Genomic DNA, 18640 nt, shown 5'->3' on the forward strand with positions numbered 1-18640 from the left:
AAAGGTACTTTGTATTATAATTTGTCAATACTACATTAGAAACATTAGGAAATATCACATTCCTCCTAAAATCCTAATACGAGTTGAGTTGACCTGGTTGTCTTCTGTTGACTTTGTTTGACCAAAATTTACTGTTGTCACAAAACTCAAACTGAGGAAATGATAATCTTTTTAAAAGAAAAAGAATCAATTTTTTCTGAAAAAAGGTTTTCTTAAGTAAAATCAGAGAGTGCAATGCATACGATTGGCCGAGTTCAAGTAAGTGTTTCCCAAAATTAACCATGCTTATGTATTGTGATTAGTATAATTGATATGTGAAGTGCATGCTAGAGTAGGGCTAATGATACCTTCAGAAATTATGTGATAAAATTGCCTGATTTGTATGATTCCATGTAGCCTAGGAAAATTTGATGCCATATATTTCTTGTTGACTCTGTATTTGCTAAGTGTATGCTTTCAAAGTTATACACGATTAGGATTGCATAGCCCTAGAATGACCACTTCTACCTCATTTCCTGTTCCTTGTTTGGTTGTGGACTTAGGTTAGAAACTTTATTTGGCAGTTTATATGATTTTATTTGTGTATAACTTGCATGCATAAGGCAACTTGTGGTGTTGATTGAGGTTTCTGGTTCTGTGAGGATTAAGAAATCCTAGAAGAGTCTGGGATATGTGAATGTGTGTGTGTTGTGTTGTATGAGTTATGTTTCAAGTATAGATGGGTGAATTTGAAGTATCAGGTATGACCTTGAGGAAGGTACATGTAAGTGTGGAAAGTAGTATTGGGCCCATATTACCGAAAGCACATGACCTGTACCCCAGACAAGAGCATACCTGGAAACTCTAGTGAGTCCGGTGAGGAGGAATCCCTTTGAACTTCTTTATCGATTGTTTCTATGTTGTATTTTCAGTTGAGGAAGGTGATAACTACACGAGGAGGTTCAGGTTTGGGTTCAAGTTTCAGTGCGGAACCGATTGATGAGAGGCTATACGAGCTTATCACAACCGAGGTTACTCGTCACATCCTTGACGCTACCCCAGTGATTTTTGGTACCGTTAAGGAAGGGATTATGTAGATCATCGAGGAGCGGCTTAGATCATTTCGAGCCGAGATTGTTGCGGGTCAGATTGGGACTCAAACTCCCTCTTTCCGGGAGTTCAAGGCAACCGGAGAACCTGAATTCTTTGTGTCTTAGGACCCCACCGCTAGCCACCACTAGATCGTTGACCTGGAGAATGCTCAGCGCACGATCTTTTGCCCCGACGTGGAAAAGTTGGGATTCACATCATGCTTGTTGGTACGGTGGCTGTTACTGTGATGACTTGGGAGGAATTTGTGCAGAGATTCTATCAGGAGTTTGCACTGACCATTGAGGTGCAGCGGTTGGTGAGGGAGTTCCACGACCTTCACCAAACTATAGAGAATGTGGCGGAGGTCACCGCCAAATTCATGGAGAGGGCATTACTAGTTCCGCAGTATGCTATGGATGAGGAGATGAGGAAGAAGAGATAGCATGCCATGCTTAGGGATGATATATAGGAGTTTGTGAGTTTCTTAGGGTGCAAGACCCTGAATGATATGACTGAGAAGGCCTGGGAGCGGGAAATCGAGTTGGAGTTCCGGATGAAGCGGAAGCCATAGCAGGTGCAAACAGTAGTGGGCCAGGCCAAGAAGCCCAAGACCTACGATACTTCTAGTAGAGGCTAGCGGGGTCGGGGCCGTTGTGCTAAGTGCGGCAAGCCGCACAATGGGGCCTGTCGGGTAGCAGGCTCGATATGTTACAGTTGTGGTCAGTCGGGCCACATGAGCAGGGAGTGCCCCAATAAGGGCTTGATTTGTTTTCACTTCAACCAGATCAGCCATAAAAAGGTCGATTGTCCGAGGTTGTCTAGGGGAGCAGTGGTGGCGCCTGTGCCGGCCACCTTGAGGATTACTGATGGCCGCCAAGGCAAGGCAGAGGCTCCTATGGTGAAGAGCAGAGCGTTTCAATTGACCACCGATGAGGCCCGAGCAACGTCGAATGTTGTTACTGGTATGTGACTTAACTCTATCTTTTATTGCTTTCTTGTTATGCTTATATTTGTTATGATCTTGTATAGTGACCTTTTTGGTCAATGGGTTGTCAGCGCATGTTTTATTCGATTTGGGGGCTACCCGATCCTTTGGATCTCTTGCGCTGAACAAGAAGTTCCGAGACGCTTCGGGGACTTTAGACTCCCCTCTGGAGGTGGAGATCACGGATGATCATACTGTGAGCATTGCACGTGTATTCTGAGGATGTGTTCTAAACATGTTCAGTGAGAGGTCCTATCGATTTGGTACCGATCCCCTTGAGGGGATTGAAGGTGATTGTTGGGATGGACTGGTTGAGGCCCAATAGGGTCGTGATTGATTATGAGCTGCAGTTAGTGAGAGTTAAAACCCTAATTGGAGGAGAACTAGTCATTACTGGTGAGAGAGATTCAAATGTGCTAAACTCTCTATTCATATGTGAGGGCTAGGAGGCTTCTTCAACAGGGATGTTCTGGGTTTTTGGCTTATGTATCGGATACGTGAGTTGAGGCCATGTCATAGTTGAGCAGGGTACCCATTGTGCGATATTTTCCCAATGTCTTTCCCTGAGGAGTTGTTGGGAGTGCCACAAAAGTGGAAGGTTGAGTTTCAGATTGATTTGATGCCTGGTTTGGCTCCGATAACCAAAACACCATATCGCCTAGTACCGCCTGAGATGTAAGAGTTGTCTATGCAGCTGCAGGAGCTGCTAGACAAGGGTTTTATCCGTCCGAGCAGTTCCCCATGGGGAACACCAATCTTGTTCATGAAAAAGAAGGACGGGTCACACAGGATTTGTATCGATTATCAGGAATTGAACAAGCTAACGGTGAAGAACCGTTACCCACTTCCAAGGATCGACAGTTTATTTGATCAGCTTCAGGGTGCATCTTGGTTCTCCAAGATTGATCTTCGGTCAGGATACCATCAGATGAGGATATACAGAAGACACCTTTAGCAGTCATTATGGTCATTACGAGTTGCTGGTGATGCCTTTCGGGCTCACCAATGCACCAATAGCATTCATGGATCTCATGAACCGGGCTTGTAGGATGATGTTGGATCAGTTTGTGATTGTTTTCATTGATGATATTCTGGTCTACTCTAAGACCAAGGAGCAGCATTTGCGAGATGTGTTAAAGACCTTGAGGAGGGAGAGGCTTTATGCCAAATTCTCCAAATGCGAGTTTTGGTTGTGTGAGGTGCAACTTTTGGGGCACATCATTAACCAGGGAGGTATCTTGGTGGACCCGACCAAGATTGAGGTTGTGAGGCATTGGGAAGTTTTGAAAAACGCATCTAAGATACGGAGTTTCTTGGGTGTTGCGGGGTATTATCAGAGATTTATTCATGACTTCTCCAAGATTGCAGTGGCTTTGACCACCTGACCAAGAAGAATGTGACTTTTCAGTGGGGTCTAGATCAATAGTTAGCCTTCGAGACTCTGTGGTAGAGATGTGCGAGGCCCCGATACTTGCGTTACTTGAGAGATTGGATCATTTTGTGGTTTATTGCGACACTTCTATTTCGGGATTGGGAGCTGTCCTTATGTAGAAAGGGCATGTGATTGCTTACGCCTCAAGGCAGCTGAAGCCTCATGAGGAAAATTATCCCACACATGATTTGGAATTGGGGGCGGTGGTGTTTTCCCTCAAAATCTGGAGGCACTACTTGTACAGGGTCCGATGCACTATCCACATTGATCATAAGAGTTTAAAGTATTTGATGGATCGGCCAAACTTGAATATGCGGCAGCGGAGGCGGTTAAATGTGGTAAAAGACTATGACTACAAGATTTTGTATCACCCTCAGAAGGCCAATGTGGTGGCCGATGCTTTGAGCCGTAAGGCGGTGTGCTCATCGATTCGAGATATTTGTTTGAGGATGACTATTACTTCACCCTTGATGGATTTGATCAAGGAGGCTCAGGTAAAAGGATTGAAAAAAGAAAATTGGAAGACTAAGCATATTAGAGGGCAGACTCGTTTATTTGTTAGAGACAGTCGGGGGTTACTGACTAAGTGTCGTAGGGTTTGGGTTCCGACTTAAGGTGGGGGTGAGACAGACAATTTTAGAGGAGGCGCATAAATCAAAATTTTCTATCCACCTGGGGACATAAAGATGTACCGAGATTTGAGGTTGAGTTACTAGTGGCCCTACATGAAAAGGGAAGTTGTTTGGTTTGTTGAGGTTTGTTTGACTTGTAGGAAGGTCAAAGCCGAACATCAAAGACCTCACAACAAGGTGCAACTGTTACCCATCCCTATGTGGAAATGAGAGGAGATCACTATGGACTTCATCACCAAATTTCCCAAGACATCAGGGGTGTTGACTCTATTTGGGTCATTGTGGACAGGTTAACCAACAATGCATATTTTATTCTGATTGTAGAGAGTACATCTGCAGAAAAGTTAGTGAATATCTATGTTCGGGAGGTGGTAGCCAGGTATGAGGTGTTGGTATCTGTGGTCTCGGACCGTGATGTTCGTTTCACCTCTAAATTTTGGGAGGAAGTTCCATGAGGAGTTAGGCACCCAATTACATTTCAGTATAGCATACCACCCCCAAACCGATGGTTAGAGCGAACGGAAGATCCAAATGCTCGAGGATCTGCTTAGGGCTTGTGTGTTGGATTTTGGAGGGAGTTGGGATACTTACCTTCCACTGGCATAGTTCTCTTACAACAACAGTTATCATGTTAGTATTGATTGACCACCATTTGAGATGTTGTATGGAAGGAGGTGTAGGACCTCAGTTTGTTGGGGAGAGGTCAGACATCGAGTCATGGGAAGCACTGAGGTGGTGCTTAAGACCACCGAGTTGATTTAGCAGGTGTGTGATAGGTTGCGGGTCGCGCAGAGTCACCAGAAGAGTTACGTGGACCGAAGCCGTTCAGACCTCGAGTTTCAGGTGGGAGACTTTGTGTTATTGAAGGTGTCACCTTGGAAAGGTGTCACCCGATTTCGGAAGAGGGGCAAGCTGGGTCCCGATTTATTGGTCCATTCAGGATTTATTCCCGTGTTGGTAGGGTTGCATACCGGCTGGATCTTCCTGATGAACTAAGTCAGATCCATAACACTTTCCATGTGTCTCAGTTGCAAAAATGTGTAACCGATGATTCCGTAGTGATGTCGTTAGATGATATTCAGATCGATGAGTGCCTGAACTATGTTGAGATGCTGATAGCTATTCTAGAAAGGAATATGAAGGTCCTTCACAACAAGGAGATAACTTTGGTAAAGGTGCAGTGGCAGCATTAGAGAGGCTCCGAGTGGACCTAGGAGCAGGAGGTTGTGATGCGGGAGCATTACCCGGGGTTGTTCGTAGCAGTTGAATTCGAGGACGAAGTCTGATTCAAGTGGGGGAGAATTGTAACACCCCGGATCCGGTGCATATTATCTTCCATATTTTAAAGTTAAAAGTTTCCCTTTTTCCCTTCTCACGACGGGAGAGATGACATCTCACGTCGTGAAGAGTAAGTCGGACCCATGCATCATTTTAAGGCTCACAACATGAGCAGTTAGATGCTCACGATGTGATGGAGGCTAGTGAACAAAAACCCTAAGTTTTCAGTATTTAAAGTAATGAGAGGGTTAGGGTTTCTCACCCTCAGCCGCCCTCATTCTCTAGACCTCCAAAAACCCTGATCTTCCTCCTCCTTAAGATATTTTGTCATTTGGGTGCATTTCTAGCTTGTAGGAAGAAGAAAAGAAGAAGAAGGAAGTTCTCTAATGTGGGTGTGGGAAAAGAATCGCCATCATCATCATCTTTTCCTGCTTTTGGACCATTTTAAGTATCAAAGGCTCCAACTTTATTGCTTATCATGGATAGATCTTGAGTTTTATCCATTTTATTGATGTTATTGCATGATTGAGTGGAGTAGATCCATAAAGTTGGCAACTTTATGGATTCTAAGAGTCCCAAGAGCATTATAGTGTTCAGATCTGGGAGTTGGTATAGATTTAAGGCATGCATGCAAGTTTGAAGCTTATTTCTTCTCTTTTGACCTAGATAATGGATAATCATCTTTGGTGCATGCATGACCATAAATGAAACATTTTTTTAGACCTTAGGGGTCCCCTTTAGCTTATGGATGAAGTGGAATCGAAGACTTAATGGATTAAGAACTTAAAATGGTGACCCTTAGCCTCGGACAACGCTCACGACGTGAGATGTTAGATCCCACAACGTGAGAATGGGAGCAGTCTCGTTTTTGTTAGAACCCTTGGAGCTTATGACGTGAGAATCGGTGCTCACGTCGTGATGCCAGCTCATGTGGTTTCTTTGATAGAGTTAACTAGTTTGGGTCGAGTCGAGTGGGAAACGAATCGAGTTCATTACCACGATGTGAACAATGCTTGGCCACAACGTGAGGATAGTTGACTTTGACTTTGACCAAGTTTGACCTTAAGGGTATTTTGGGATTTTGATGGAAATTAGTCATCTAGTGGGAATATGTGTCGGTTAGAGAGTTGAGATTCAGAGTCGAGACCTCATCAGCTTTTGTTCAGTTTGCGAGGTGAGTCTTCTCACTATATCTATGGGTCGAATGCACCAATGCCGACCCATTACTTGTCATGTGGAATGATAGTTGTTTATGTGGTTTCTTGTTTGAAAGACCTTGGGGGTAGCTCGGGGCACTTGTATGGAAGACCATGGGGGTAGCCCACGACATGAAAGACCATGGGGGTAGCCCATGGCACCAGGATATTAGACCATGGGGGCAACCTATGACATTTTAGGGAAAAAGACCGTGAGGGTAGCCCATGGAAATTATTTATGTGTTGTGTGATATTTTGGGAAAACTCATTAATCTTTTTTTTTTACAATTTGTATTGTGGTTTCAAGTACTTCCGGTACTAAAGGGAAGGGTCCGGCTTGATGACGCAACATTCACTGTCCACTATTTTCCGCACTTACTGATGTTGTTACTATGATAATTTGACATGTTTATTTTGTAATGGATTTTGCAAAAAAAATTATGGCTGTAATTCTTAATTGAAAACGAAAAAAAATTATCCGATTTTTGGGTTGTTATAGCGCCCTTGACGAAATGGATGGTGGAGAATTGTCCTCGCAGTCCTCACCTGAACTGGACCATGTATGTATGTATGTATGTGTGTGTGTGTGTGTATATATATATATATATATATATATATATATATATATATATCAAACTTTTATTTATAATTTATATATGTAACAAATTTCAAATTTTCAAAATTCATCTTTGAGGTATACATAATTTTAAATTTGGTCCAAGGGTATTTTGGTCAAATAAAAAAACTAACTAGTCAAATGTTGAAGTTAACACCATAAGGATCATTCATGCAATTTTCGAAACTATAAGGACCAATGACATGACGTTTTTCATAGAAGTCCTCAAAATATAATATTTTGCTAAGCACGTGGATTAATTATGAAAGTTTGTCAATTTTTTAATTATATCCCATGTTTTTAAATAGGATGTCATAATTTAAGATTATTATCCACATTAAATCTAAAAAAACATTTTCACCACTAACACCATATCTTATTATTATTTAATATATTAAATTAATCACACTAAATACAATTCATATTACTTTATCTTATTTTATGTATACAAGTATTAATTTTATACTATTTTTTATAAGAGATCATTGAAGTAATATGGTTTATGTTTAATAGTATTTTTAAATGTATTAATTATAAATTCTTATTCATTGACTCTAGTAATCTATAAAATCTTTTTACACTTTTGATTATTTTTTCTTATTTAATTTTACTATAAGAATATAATTACTCCCCGCATCCCAAATTATTTGTTCACTTTTGACTTTTGAAGTTTTTTTTCTTCAACTTTGACCTTAAATATTTTTATTTGTGTTATATATTACTTGATAAAACTTATAATATTTAAAATACAATTCGTTCATATATTTTGCATCAAGTATTATCTATCAAAAATAAAAATATTAAAAGTCAAAGTTGAAGAATACAGACTTCAAAAGTTAATTGTGGACAATTAATTTCGGACGGAGATAGTATGCTATAAGGTAAAAAGAAACATATATTGTATTATCCATCATCATGTTCACCCATTAATTACTATAATATTTAACCATTAATTTTAATAGTTGTGTGTGCTCTCACATTGTTCCACATAATGATAATATTTTACATTCGCGGGCAGTTTTGTTATGGTGACCGTAGTGGTACCAGCAACGCCTGATTTTTTTGTATGCAGTGCAAAAAATTTCAAATTTTTTTTCCTACTATCGTGCAACTACTTAAATTTCTCATGCCACCTCTACTATGAAGTTTTGCATCCGCCCTGAACAACAACATTTCAATTTAGTTTTGAAAAAAAATATTTTAGAGTTAAGGACAATGAATTATATATTTTTTGACGAAATATATATGGTTATAATTTTGACTATGTAACTATATTTATGTGCAACACACGCGCAAATTTGTTTAGTATATATATCTGCAAACCACAAATATAACTTTTTTGAATAAGTAGGTCTAAGACTCATGTACTACACGGGTTCATTAAAACAAAAATTAAATATGAAGATGTAAATATTAAACATCTTTTACACAAATTTAAAAATAAATACAAATAAAATGATAAATAAGTAAATAATCCAATGTATAATAATAAAAAGGTAATGACATATTTCAAATAAATAGGTTGAATCACAAATTTTCAAAGACTTCTTTAAATACGACATTAGATGTCATATTTGTAGGTTTACCGTAATTGTCTAAAATTAGTGTCTTTAATCCACCTATACTTTTATCTTTGAACAATGCATCATACAACTGCTCATAAGTAAACATTGGTTGTTTCAAAACAAACCCACCTTCAATAACGACTCTGTGACTCTTGCTTATTGTCATCGCAAAACATACAAATTGTCTTCTTTAAAATGCAAAATGAATCATTTTATCTGAAGGTGTCAAAGACATTCTTGGAATAAACATATGGTTTCCTATATTACTTTCAGAAACTATCTCTGCTTCTATAACACTATTACCCAATGTTATAACTTGCAATGTTGTTCCTTTACATAAACCACATTTTTTATCAATATTCCTTAGTAACATAACAAGAACGCCGAATTTTAATAATATTTATATCTCAAACTCATTAACCTTCTAAAATGCATGCTTTAACATCTATACGTCAAACTGAAAATAAAAGCCATTGAGAGTCCAAGTGAAACGTAGTCCTTCGTGAAAATATAAAGCAAAACTAGGAAGTCAACAATGGCTGAGTTTTTTTTACTGATAAACATATTTTCCAAATGATAGTTTATAAAAACTGATAAATAATGGTTAAAGAGTGTTAACCCACCGTCACCATTTTTTTTACTTACATATCCTTGACATCCCACACATTAAAGTTTGTTTTTTCCTTTTTCACATGTTAAGTTCTTTCCAAGCTTATCCAATATCCCTATGGAAGCTAAACAAAAGTTAAATACTTAAATTACCTTGCCCTTGAAAATATAATATGTCAAATAGAAAATTGGATATGAAGAGTTGTACATTTTAGTGGCTCATAGATGACCCGAAAGAAAAATGATTACAAACATTCATGAATCCAATATCTACCATGAACTCCATGCATTTTCTGGATGGAAATTTTCAAAATAGGGAGAAGGAAAAAATCCGAGAAAAGAAATAAGATTTCAGATCTTAATTCTATTTGTTTTACCTTTGTGGATGTGAACCATATAACAAAGCAAATAAATCCATATGTCCCCTAAAAAGCAATGAAACTACTTTTCAAGAACAATATTAGATATTTTAACCATATAAAAATGTGAAATGAAATGGACCTTTATTAGAAAAGTTTAAACAAATATTTTAGTAGATGGAAATTATATTTATAAAACAAAACCAAATTACAAAAACTTTATTTATGTTGGAATTTTTCATAATTCATATTTCAGTTTATCTACACTATCTAATGACTATGTCTTATATCTCCTGGAGTAATATTTTAGTTATATAATAACATATTTTAAAATAAGTTTAAATCGTATAACACAAGCAAAATATAGCATCAATATTGCACTATTTATTGATTGTTCTTATATCCCATGTTAATAAAAAAAATATCAACCAAATATAAATGATATAAATAATAATATTTTAGTTATATAATAATATATTTTAAAATAAGTTTAAACGTATAAAAACAATGCAAGTAAACTATAACATCAATAGGATTATAAAGTAGTTTGTTTTACAACAGTTCAAAACTATTAATTATAAAAACTTCATAATACGAAAAAACATGTGTAACAGTAAAACTGCATAATATGAAAACATATATTTTAATGACAAAACTGCACAAATGGTCCCTGTGGTATGTCGAAAAATGTCACTTTGGTCCAAAAAGGTTTGGACTAGCGTCAGTGGTCCAAAACTTTCATTTTGTTGCATCTTTGGTCCAATCTGTTCAGATTATTTTCAAAATGATGGATCTACCCCTTTCATTATGATTTTCTCTTTTTTCTTATTTGTTTTTCTGATTCACTAATTTAAAAAAAAAAACAAAAAACAAAAATAAAAATAAATTTCTTTCTAAAACAAGAAAATAAATCTCTCTCTCTCTCTCTCTCTCTCTCTCTCTCTCTCTCTCTCTCTCTCTCTCTCTCTCTCTCTCTCTCTCTCTCTCTCTCTCTCTCCATTGTTGGAAAAAAAAAACCTCACCATCTTGCCTCCTTTTCCCTTCCTCTCACTGAATTATTGTGAAGGATCGAAGAGGGAATCAAGGGCAGTCAAGGGCTACCACCCACTACCACCGTGACCCACCACCATCTAATATCCCCTGACCTCTAATCTATTTCCCCCTCCTTCTTCGTTTTTTTTTTTTCTGAATTGATAAAACCACCAATGAAGGTGGAGACTTTCCAGCAAGGAAGACAACCTGCAGCCACAAATTTCGGCCGCCACCGGGCCCTCTCCAAACCCATTCACTTTCTCCGCCGATTCCGACCCGATACATAGTAACCGGAGTCGCTGGAACGGACTCTGACCACCACAGTAGATCGTCGCCGCCACCTTGCTGCTCATCGCCGATTCCGACCAGATACAAAAGGGCGTAGGGGACTTCAAATTAACCCATTTGTTTTGCAAGGCGAAGAACAACAGCACACCCATGAATGTCGTCCCTGCATCCAACACCGCCGATTAGAAAAATCCATATCAAATTTCTAAACAAATCTCCAGAACCAAAGATTCGCTCAGGTTCGATGACTCCCCAAATCACAAAAGTATGAAATGTAACTTTGAATTTGGGGGATGTCCATGGAATTTCAGGATGAAGCCCTGCGAGATTCATCATCCCTACAACTAGGGTTCCGACGAGCTGAGTTGTGAAGATGCATCGAGGTGGGATCTTCATGTGGTGTCAAGAGGTTGGTGGTGTCCGATGGGATTCCATAGCAGCGGCGACGGAGGGCGGCAATGGCACCCCTGCTGCTTTTGCTTTCCTGTTCCAACGAGTTTGACGAGAGAGAGAGAGAGAGAGAGAGAGAGGTGGGGTGGGGTTTGGGAGGGTTATTAGTTGTATATTTATTTATTTATTTATTTTTAATCTGAATATCAGAAAAGCAAATAAGAAAAAAAGAAAATCATATTAATAGGGGTAAATCCGTCATTTTGAAAAAAGACATAATAGATTGGACCAAAAACGCAACAAAGTGAAAGTTTTGGACCTCTGGTGCTAGTCCAAACTTGTTTGGATCAAAGTGGCAATTTTGAGCAAACCACAGAGACTATTTGTGCAGTTTAGTCTATTTTAATATGTGAAATTGCAATCTTTTGACAATCCTTTTACCCTCTCTTAAAATTATTAATGAACATGATACAATAAAAAAAATGTGTAAATGCTTTTAATTAACCACTTTCCTTTTGTATAAAATTAAATAAATTGATACATGTCATTCGGAGAAATATCTTTCACTAATAACTTCATGTATAATATGACTAATGAATTTTTATCTTAGCATGCAATCCACCCACCATAGTATATACGTGTTTCTGGTATATTTTCCTTTTCACATCATTAATTTCAATTCATTGGTCAAATAACAGTCAGATTAATAATGTGGACTTACATTCAACCCATTAATCTTTTCAAATATAAAATTTACAATGAGAAATCGATCACTCCATTTCTTATAAACATACACTTTAATTTCGGAGATCTTTGCTTCGGTTTATGTTCATAACGTATTAAATCACAATCTCATTCGAATCTAGTTCCTTAATCCAAATCATTTGATAGAGAAATAATGATAATAAAAATGGAAGGTTACTATCTACACACCACTAGAAACAGGGGTTTTAGAGACGGACGAATCCGTCGCTAAATGTTGTTTGCGATGGATCAGCGACAGATTCACTCCATAGGTAATTAAAAGGTGGCTAATGACTCAACGAGGGTTTTAGCGACGGATCGGTTTTTCCTGGTGACAAATTTAGCGACAGAATATCCGTCGCTAAGTGTCACTTAATACATTTACCCGGGACATTAGCGACAAAATTTGTTAAAGACATTCTGTCGCTGTTCTGTCACAAATTTCCCTGATCAGTTTTTTTTCCGTAGCTAATCCCTTGCAAAGTTCATATACTAGAAAAAAAAATTGTCGCTGATCTGTTGCAAACTCGAGACATGGTTCTTTTCCATAGCTAATCCTTTGCAAAATTCATAAATTAATTTTGTTCTTTTGCCGTCGCCGATCCGTCGCAAAGTTTAGACATGATTTTTTTCCATAGCTAATCCCTCACAAAATTCATGCATTATTATTATTTTTTTGTCACTTATCCGTCGCAAAATTGTAATATCATTTTTTTTATTATGATTCTAAAGAAAAAAAATATTACAATCATCAAATTATTATACTAAAAAACATCAAATAATGATACAACCAAACATTATAATACAAAAACTATCAAAGTTACCAAAGTATCATGTTTCATATCATACTTAGCTTCATATAACTCAACCCATGAACATATAGTTGTATACTCTTGCTTACATACGTGCTCTAGAACCCGTATTTATAGGTGCACTCTGCAAAAGATCACCAATATATGGCTTATGTCCCATTAAGGTCATTAAGTAAAAAAGATTGAGGATAAAAAAAGTAAACTCACCAATGGGACACCATTTATGGCTCTTTCTTCCAAGAATCTTGATGGTTTATAAAAGTTGCCATATTTTTCAGACCATTCTTCCAGACTTGTATATGTGTTTACTCCCAACAACATCTGCCCAAAAAACAATGCCACCACTACAACACATTGTGAAAATGTAAATGCAAAATACATTTTTTTTTATCTAAAATTGTTTATTCTTGCAAACTATATTGCTATTTTTCAATTATAAACATACCGATATGAAGGAAAACTCATCCCAAAGAACAAATGCAATGTCAAGATCGGATGCTTTAACAACAATTTTTTCCTCTAAAACATGACATGCTTCCTTTACCACAGGAAACAACACCATCTCTAATATTTCTTCATCAGTCATGGCTATAGTCTACACAGATAAAACACAAAATGACAAAATTTCCCTTAGTATGTCCCAAGGTTACAAATGGGTTACCTTTCCTTGTGGCATAAGATTGACTACCTTTCTTGACTCTTCTATAACTGGTAATACCATATTATCAGGTTTTGGTTTGCTACCTTTTTCAACATATACCCTTTCCATTGTTTTTACCTGAAAAAGCCATGTCATTTAAACACATGATTGAAAGACAACACGTAAATGAAAATTAGTAAATTACCATTTCGCTCATTTTTAATAAGAAGGTCAACTACAGGAGAGATGAAAGTGCGATCAGGAAAAGCAGTGGCAAATTCTTTTGACACAACAACTGCTAAATCATATCCTATCAAGTCTTCAAGCCTAGAAACGATCACCGGTTTGGAAAATTACTGTTTTGCCCTTTTCTAAACTATTTTAATTTATGATTAAGAAATAGAAACTTACTGGAATTGCCCCATTGGAAGTCCAAAATTCTTAATCAATCTGTCGATTCTAAATTTTTATAAAGTACAAAATTAAACGAACCTCTTGGGATGTTCCTTCCAAAAAGCTCGCTGGATCAGACACAGATCCGAATCCATGTTTCATTATCCAAGAGGGGGTGGCAACTAGTATCATCACCAAACTTAGCCACCATAGCACTTTCATAAGCCTCCTATTATAACAAAAAAAAACATGAAAAAACAGAAACATGAAAGAAGGAATGGAATGGCTCATTCCATTCAATTAAAATCATAATCAAGGAATGGAATGAACCACTTCAAAAGCCTTTTTTCCTACAAAAGAATTTAAAATACCTGAACTTTAGCTGTTTTTGGTGTAATGTACTCTTGAGTATACTGTTTAGTGTTGCTTGCTACAAAATCCATTAGTAAAACATTAAAAAACAAAACAAAAAATCAATAGTCTAAGTGGAAACTAAGGTAAGATGCAAACATCTTACCATTCTTTTCTGTTTTTTTTTTTTTTTTTGGAAATAGAGCCAAAAGATATACAAAAACAGTGTCTATTCTTATATGATCAACAAAAGATATATATATATATATATATATATATATATATATATATATATATAACATAACAGAGCAGAGCGTACCAGCTGATCTACACCACTTTCACCAGGAAAAAAGAGGCTGTAAATGTCCAAAACTCATAAAGATCAGCAAAAACTTTTTAAAATATTGGGAAAATTTTGGGAAGCAAATACACTTACAATCGTGAGCCCAATCGATTCTTTGTTGATTAAAGGCAGGAAACTTGAGCATTCACTGTTTAAAGGAAAAGAACTTGGTGTGTTAGATTAAGTATGCAAGGTCTTAAATTGTTAGAAGAATTTCTACCCATTTAACTTGGGAAATTCAGATTTGATAGTGGAATTGCAATGGTTTGAAAATGTGGCTACTACACATGGGAAATTTAGCTTTTTGGGATGTTTTCTTAGTAATAGATACTTTGGATACAAAAGAATGTTGGATGTGATAACAATTGCATTGGTATTATAACAAATAGGGGTAAAATGGTCAATACGCACCTCATCAATTAAGGACGCAACGTCTGCAATAGATTTAGTTTTGTGGGAAACTTCATGAAGACAGCTTCCAACTTGGGATACAACAATTGAAATGAGAGGAAAAACAACCAAAACCAGTACTAATAACAAGAAAAAGATGAGTAAGTTTTTATGTTAAAAAAGAATTTAAATTTACTTTTTTTTACTTTAATGCTGGTCTTACATGTTAGCTTCCATGATGTGGTAAACATGTTGGATTTGAAGTTGCAACATTTTTAATGATTATCCTCAGAAAGCCTACTAAGAAGTTCCCCTGTTCTTGTAACATCAAAGAAAGCTATTTCTTGCAGAAGGGTGAGTGAATCTTGAGTCTTGAAAAAAGGGGCATCAAAGACATTTATGATTTTTACCTGATTAACAAGATGGGTGAACAGATTTTTTCTTAAGGCAACAACAATTCTTTCAGTTGCAGAAGAAAAAAACCATGTTTGCAATGCTGTGCATATTGAACTGAAAATAAGAAATGAGCAAATGAGTCAAAGTTAAGTTGACTTTAGTTTACAAGAAATTGAGGAATTGAGATTTTGAAATTTTCATACCTAATTATGACAATAAGAAGGATTCCTAGTATGGTTCTATTGACTAGGCTTACTGATTCACCAAATCTTGGCTGAAATGTAATACAAACAAAATTAATTTTCTTGAAAACAAAATTATTTTGAGGGTGATGAAAAGATGTAGACATACAACCAGGATACTTGATGTGGATGTAATAAAAAAACATGATAGTACCACTCATCAGTCTTCCTGCCTCTGGTTTTACCTGTTAAGTGATTAATCAACTTAAAATCTTCACAAACAAAATATAATTCAACATTTGAAAGTGACAAAATGATGAAATAGCATATACTCACCTGAGAGAGAACTCTGAAAAAACTCACATCTGCAGCCTGGATTTTCATATACGAAGTTAGAAAGACCTTAACATGACTTTCACTTAGGCATTATGTCAAACAGTTGGGGGAGTGTAAATTGGAAGTAGAAAGAAACATTAAATTACAGTCATTGTACCTCCAAGCTCAAGATCATTACGTGTCTCTGTCTAATGAAGATGTACCTTTAAAGCTTGATGATGAGGAGAAAAAATTAGAATAGACAATTTAGAAATAAGTGGAGGGAAAATCAGAAACACCGGTGAAAGCTACCGAACCTATTGAATGTGAGACAAACATTCAACGGATGAATGAACATGTCAAGTTAGTACGAAATTCAGGAATCACAAATAGAGTTCATAATTACATGATGAAATCAATTCAAGGTGATTCACGTATTTATTGCTGAGATATAAGACAAATGATGATTGAAAAAGAAAAAAAAGTGAGAAATTAAACTCTAATGTAAAATATTATGCAGCTAAACTAAACGTCTAAACCTAACCTAATATATGACTAAAGCAAAGAAAATCAAGAGATTTACCTGAGTCAGAAGGTAACGAACTACTTTTAGATTTTATAGATTTTATGCTGGGGTGTGGCGGTTGCCGGAATCGAAAGCAGCAATGGTGAGTGGTGTCGTCATCTCTGTTTGAACGGAGAGGGTGAGATTAGGTTAACATAACGAAGGGAACTTACTCTATAGTGATAAAGCTGATTTGGGAGGGAAGGAAACTTAAGCAATTTCGTGAAACTAGAATTGGGTTGCGCCAATTCTAGCGAGAGATCGGTGATACTAAAACAAAATATGCGTCCCCCAAATATAATTTCCATCGGTGTTCTCTCGCTAAACACGTTCCATCTGGAAAAAAATGGACAATTCTTCCATCTGTCGCTAAACCCTCGCTTAATGCCTTCAATTTTGACAGATTTGTGAGGGATGGGGGTGTGTCGATAAATGCTTGTGATATCCGTAGCTGATCTTTCGCTAAAGACTCTCTAATATGCTAAATGTTGAATAAATAAAATAATTTTTTAAACCATAGTAGTTCTCTTGTAATTCCCTCTCTATAAGCCTAAAATTTGCTAAAATTTTATCCCTCTCTAAATCCATAGCTGAAACTCAAGTTTCTAGTAGTGACATTAATACACATTAATTAATATATTAATAAAATTAATTAATATGACATATAATAGGTGACATTTGAATAAAAAGGAAAAACAAAAAAATGACAAGTTTATTAAATAATTCAAAAAAATCCCAAAAAATGACAAGTGTCCAATTGCATGAAAGATTGACATGTGACAAATAGATCTTTATTTATTAGTATAGATTAGTATAAAAGATCGGTTGGACATTAACACCCTATTCCGGAGTTCAACTTAACAAGAGAAAAAAGGAAATAAATGAAAGTGAGAAGAAAGTAAAAAAAATTGACATAAAAAATTTACCATTTAGGATCACTTTCCCTCATAACTTTCCTTCCAATGAAAAAGAACAAAAACTTTAATTTTCCTTTTATTTCTCTACAATGCACATAAATTTTTTTCCTTTCCTTTTCTTTATTTCTTTCTTTTTCTCTTCTTACTTTTTTTTCTTTTCTTTTTTGATATTTTTTTTGTTAAAACTCAGAAACTAGGGGTAACCCCCCAAAAAATATACAATCTATAATTCACCGTAACATAGCTAAAAGGGCAATAGACTTATCAAAATAATTAACTTTTCGGTTAGTTTACATTCGGGTAACTACTTTTATTTATACACATCTAGGTAACAGACTTTTTGGAAGTGTTCACATATGACCAATATGAACGACTGTAAAATGTTACATCCTGTTATAATGGTCATATGTGAACACTTTTAAAAAGTTCGTTACCTGGATGTGTACAAAAAATATAGTTACCCAGATATGAACAAACCGAGAAGTTAATTACCATGATAAATCAATTTCTTTTCTTTTTTATTTTACCTTCTAATTTTGATTTGATATAAAATTTAACATAAATGTTAAATATGTTTAAAACCACACCATTATGGTAAATATCTTTTTAAAATGCACTACTTTGTTAACAAAAATAATCTCTATATTTGACATGGAAAAAACACATCATCGTTTTATAGAATTTTATTATTTAAGATATTAAATACAAAAATCTAAATTTACTAGAGAATAAAAGTATCAAAATTAGAGACCAATAATATAAAAAAACACAACTTTTGATGAGTTAAAGCTTAGAATGTTGTTAATAGAGTTTCAAGTTTTGATTTGCATTTATAGTTATGGTTTTCAGTTGATATGATTCTCTAATTTTTCTTTCCGGTATTAGTTGTCTTTTCCTATAAGAATTGTGATGCATTGGGTTGTGGTGGTGGAAAATTCGATGAAGAGACAGTGGGTTGTGACGTTGGTTTGCCAGAGTTGAAGGATCGAAAAAATAATAGATGATGAAGACGTCGATGTCACTAAAGATGGAAAAGATATAAAAGTTGAGGAGGATGAGAGATGGGATGGTGATTGGTGGGACCAAAATTAAATTTCTCAAATGTGGTTTCAGGTTTAGGCTAAAGGGAGTGACACCTT

At 36.1% G+C, this 18640-nt stretch overlaps 1 pseudogene across 1 annotated transcript; it reads right to left on the reverse strand.

Moving 5' to 3' along the window:
* Nucleotides 1-12937: 12937 nt before the first annotated feature.
* Nucleotides 12938-17066, reverse strand: LOC145103023 (peroxisomal fatty acid beta-oxidation multifunctional protein AIM1-like; annotated as a pseudogene). Its single transcript, XR_013706335.1, has 17 exons — nt 16603-17066; nt 16198-16251; nt 16041-16076; nt 15874-15949; nt 15726-15796; nt 15537-15636; nt 15350-15439; nt 15148-15266; nt 14830-14884; nt 14713-14749; nt 14414-14472; nt 14142-14271; nt 13855-13976; nt 13671-13787; nt 13455-13604; nt 13217-13353; nt 12938-13133 (listed from the first exon to the last, which is right to left on the reverse strand). The product of XR_013706335.1 is annotated as a peroxisomal fatty acid beta-oxidation multifunctional protein AIM1-like (transcript).
* Nucleotides 17067-18640: the final 1574 nt, after the last annotated feature.

This window comes from Lactuca serriola, chromosome 4, assembly GCF_051521515.1.
Source record: "Lactuca serriola cultivar US96UC23 chromosome 4, Lser_US96UC23_V15, whole genome shotgun sequence".
Taxonomy (NCBI): Eukaryota; Viridiplantae; Streptophyta; class Magnoliopsida; order Asterales; family Asteraceae; genus Lactuca; species Lactuca serriola.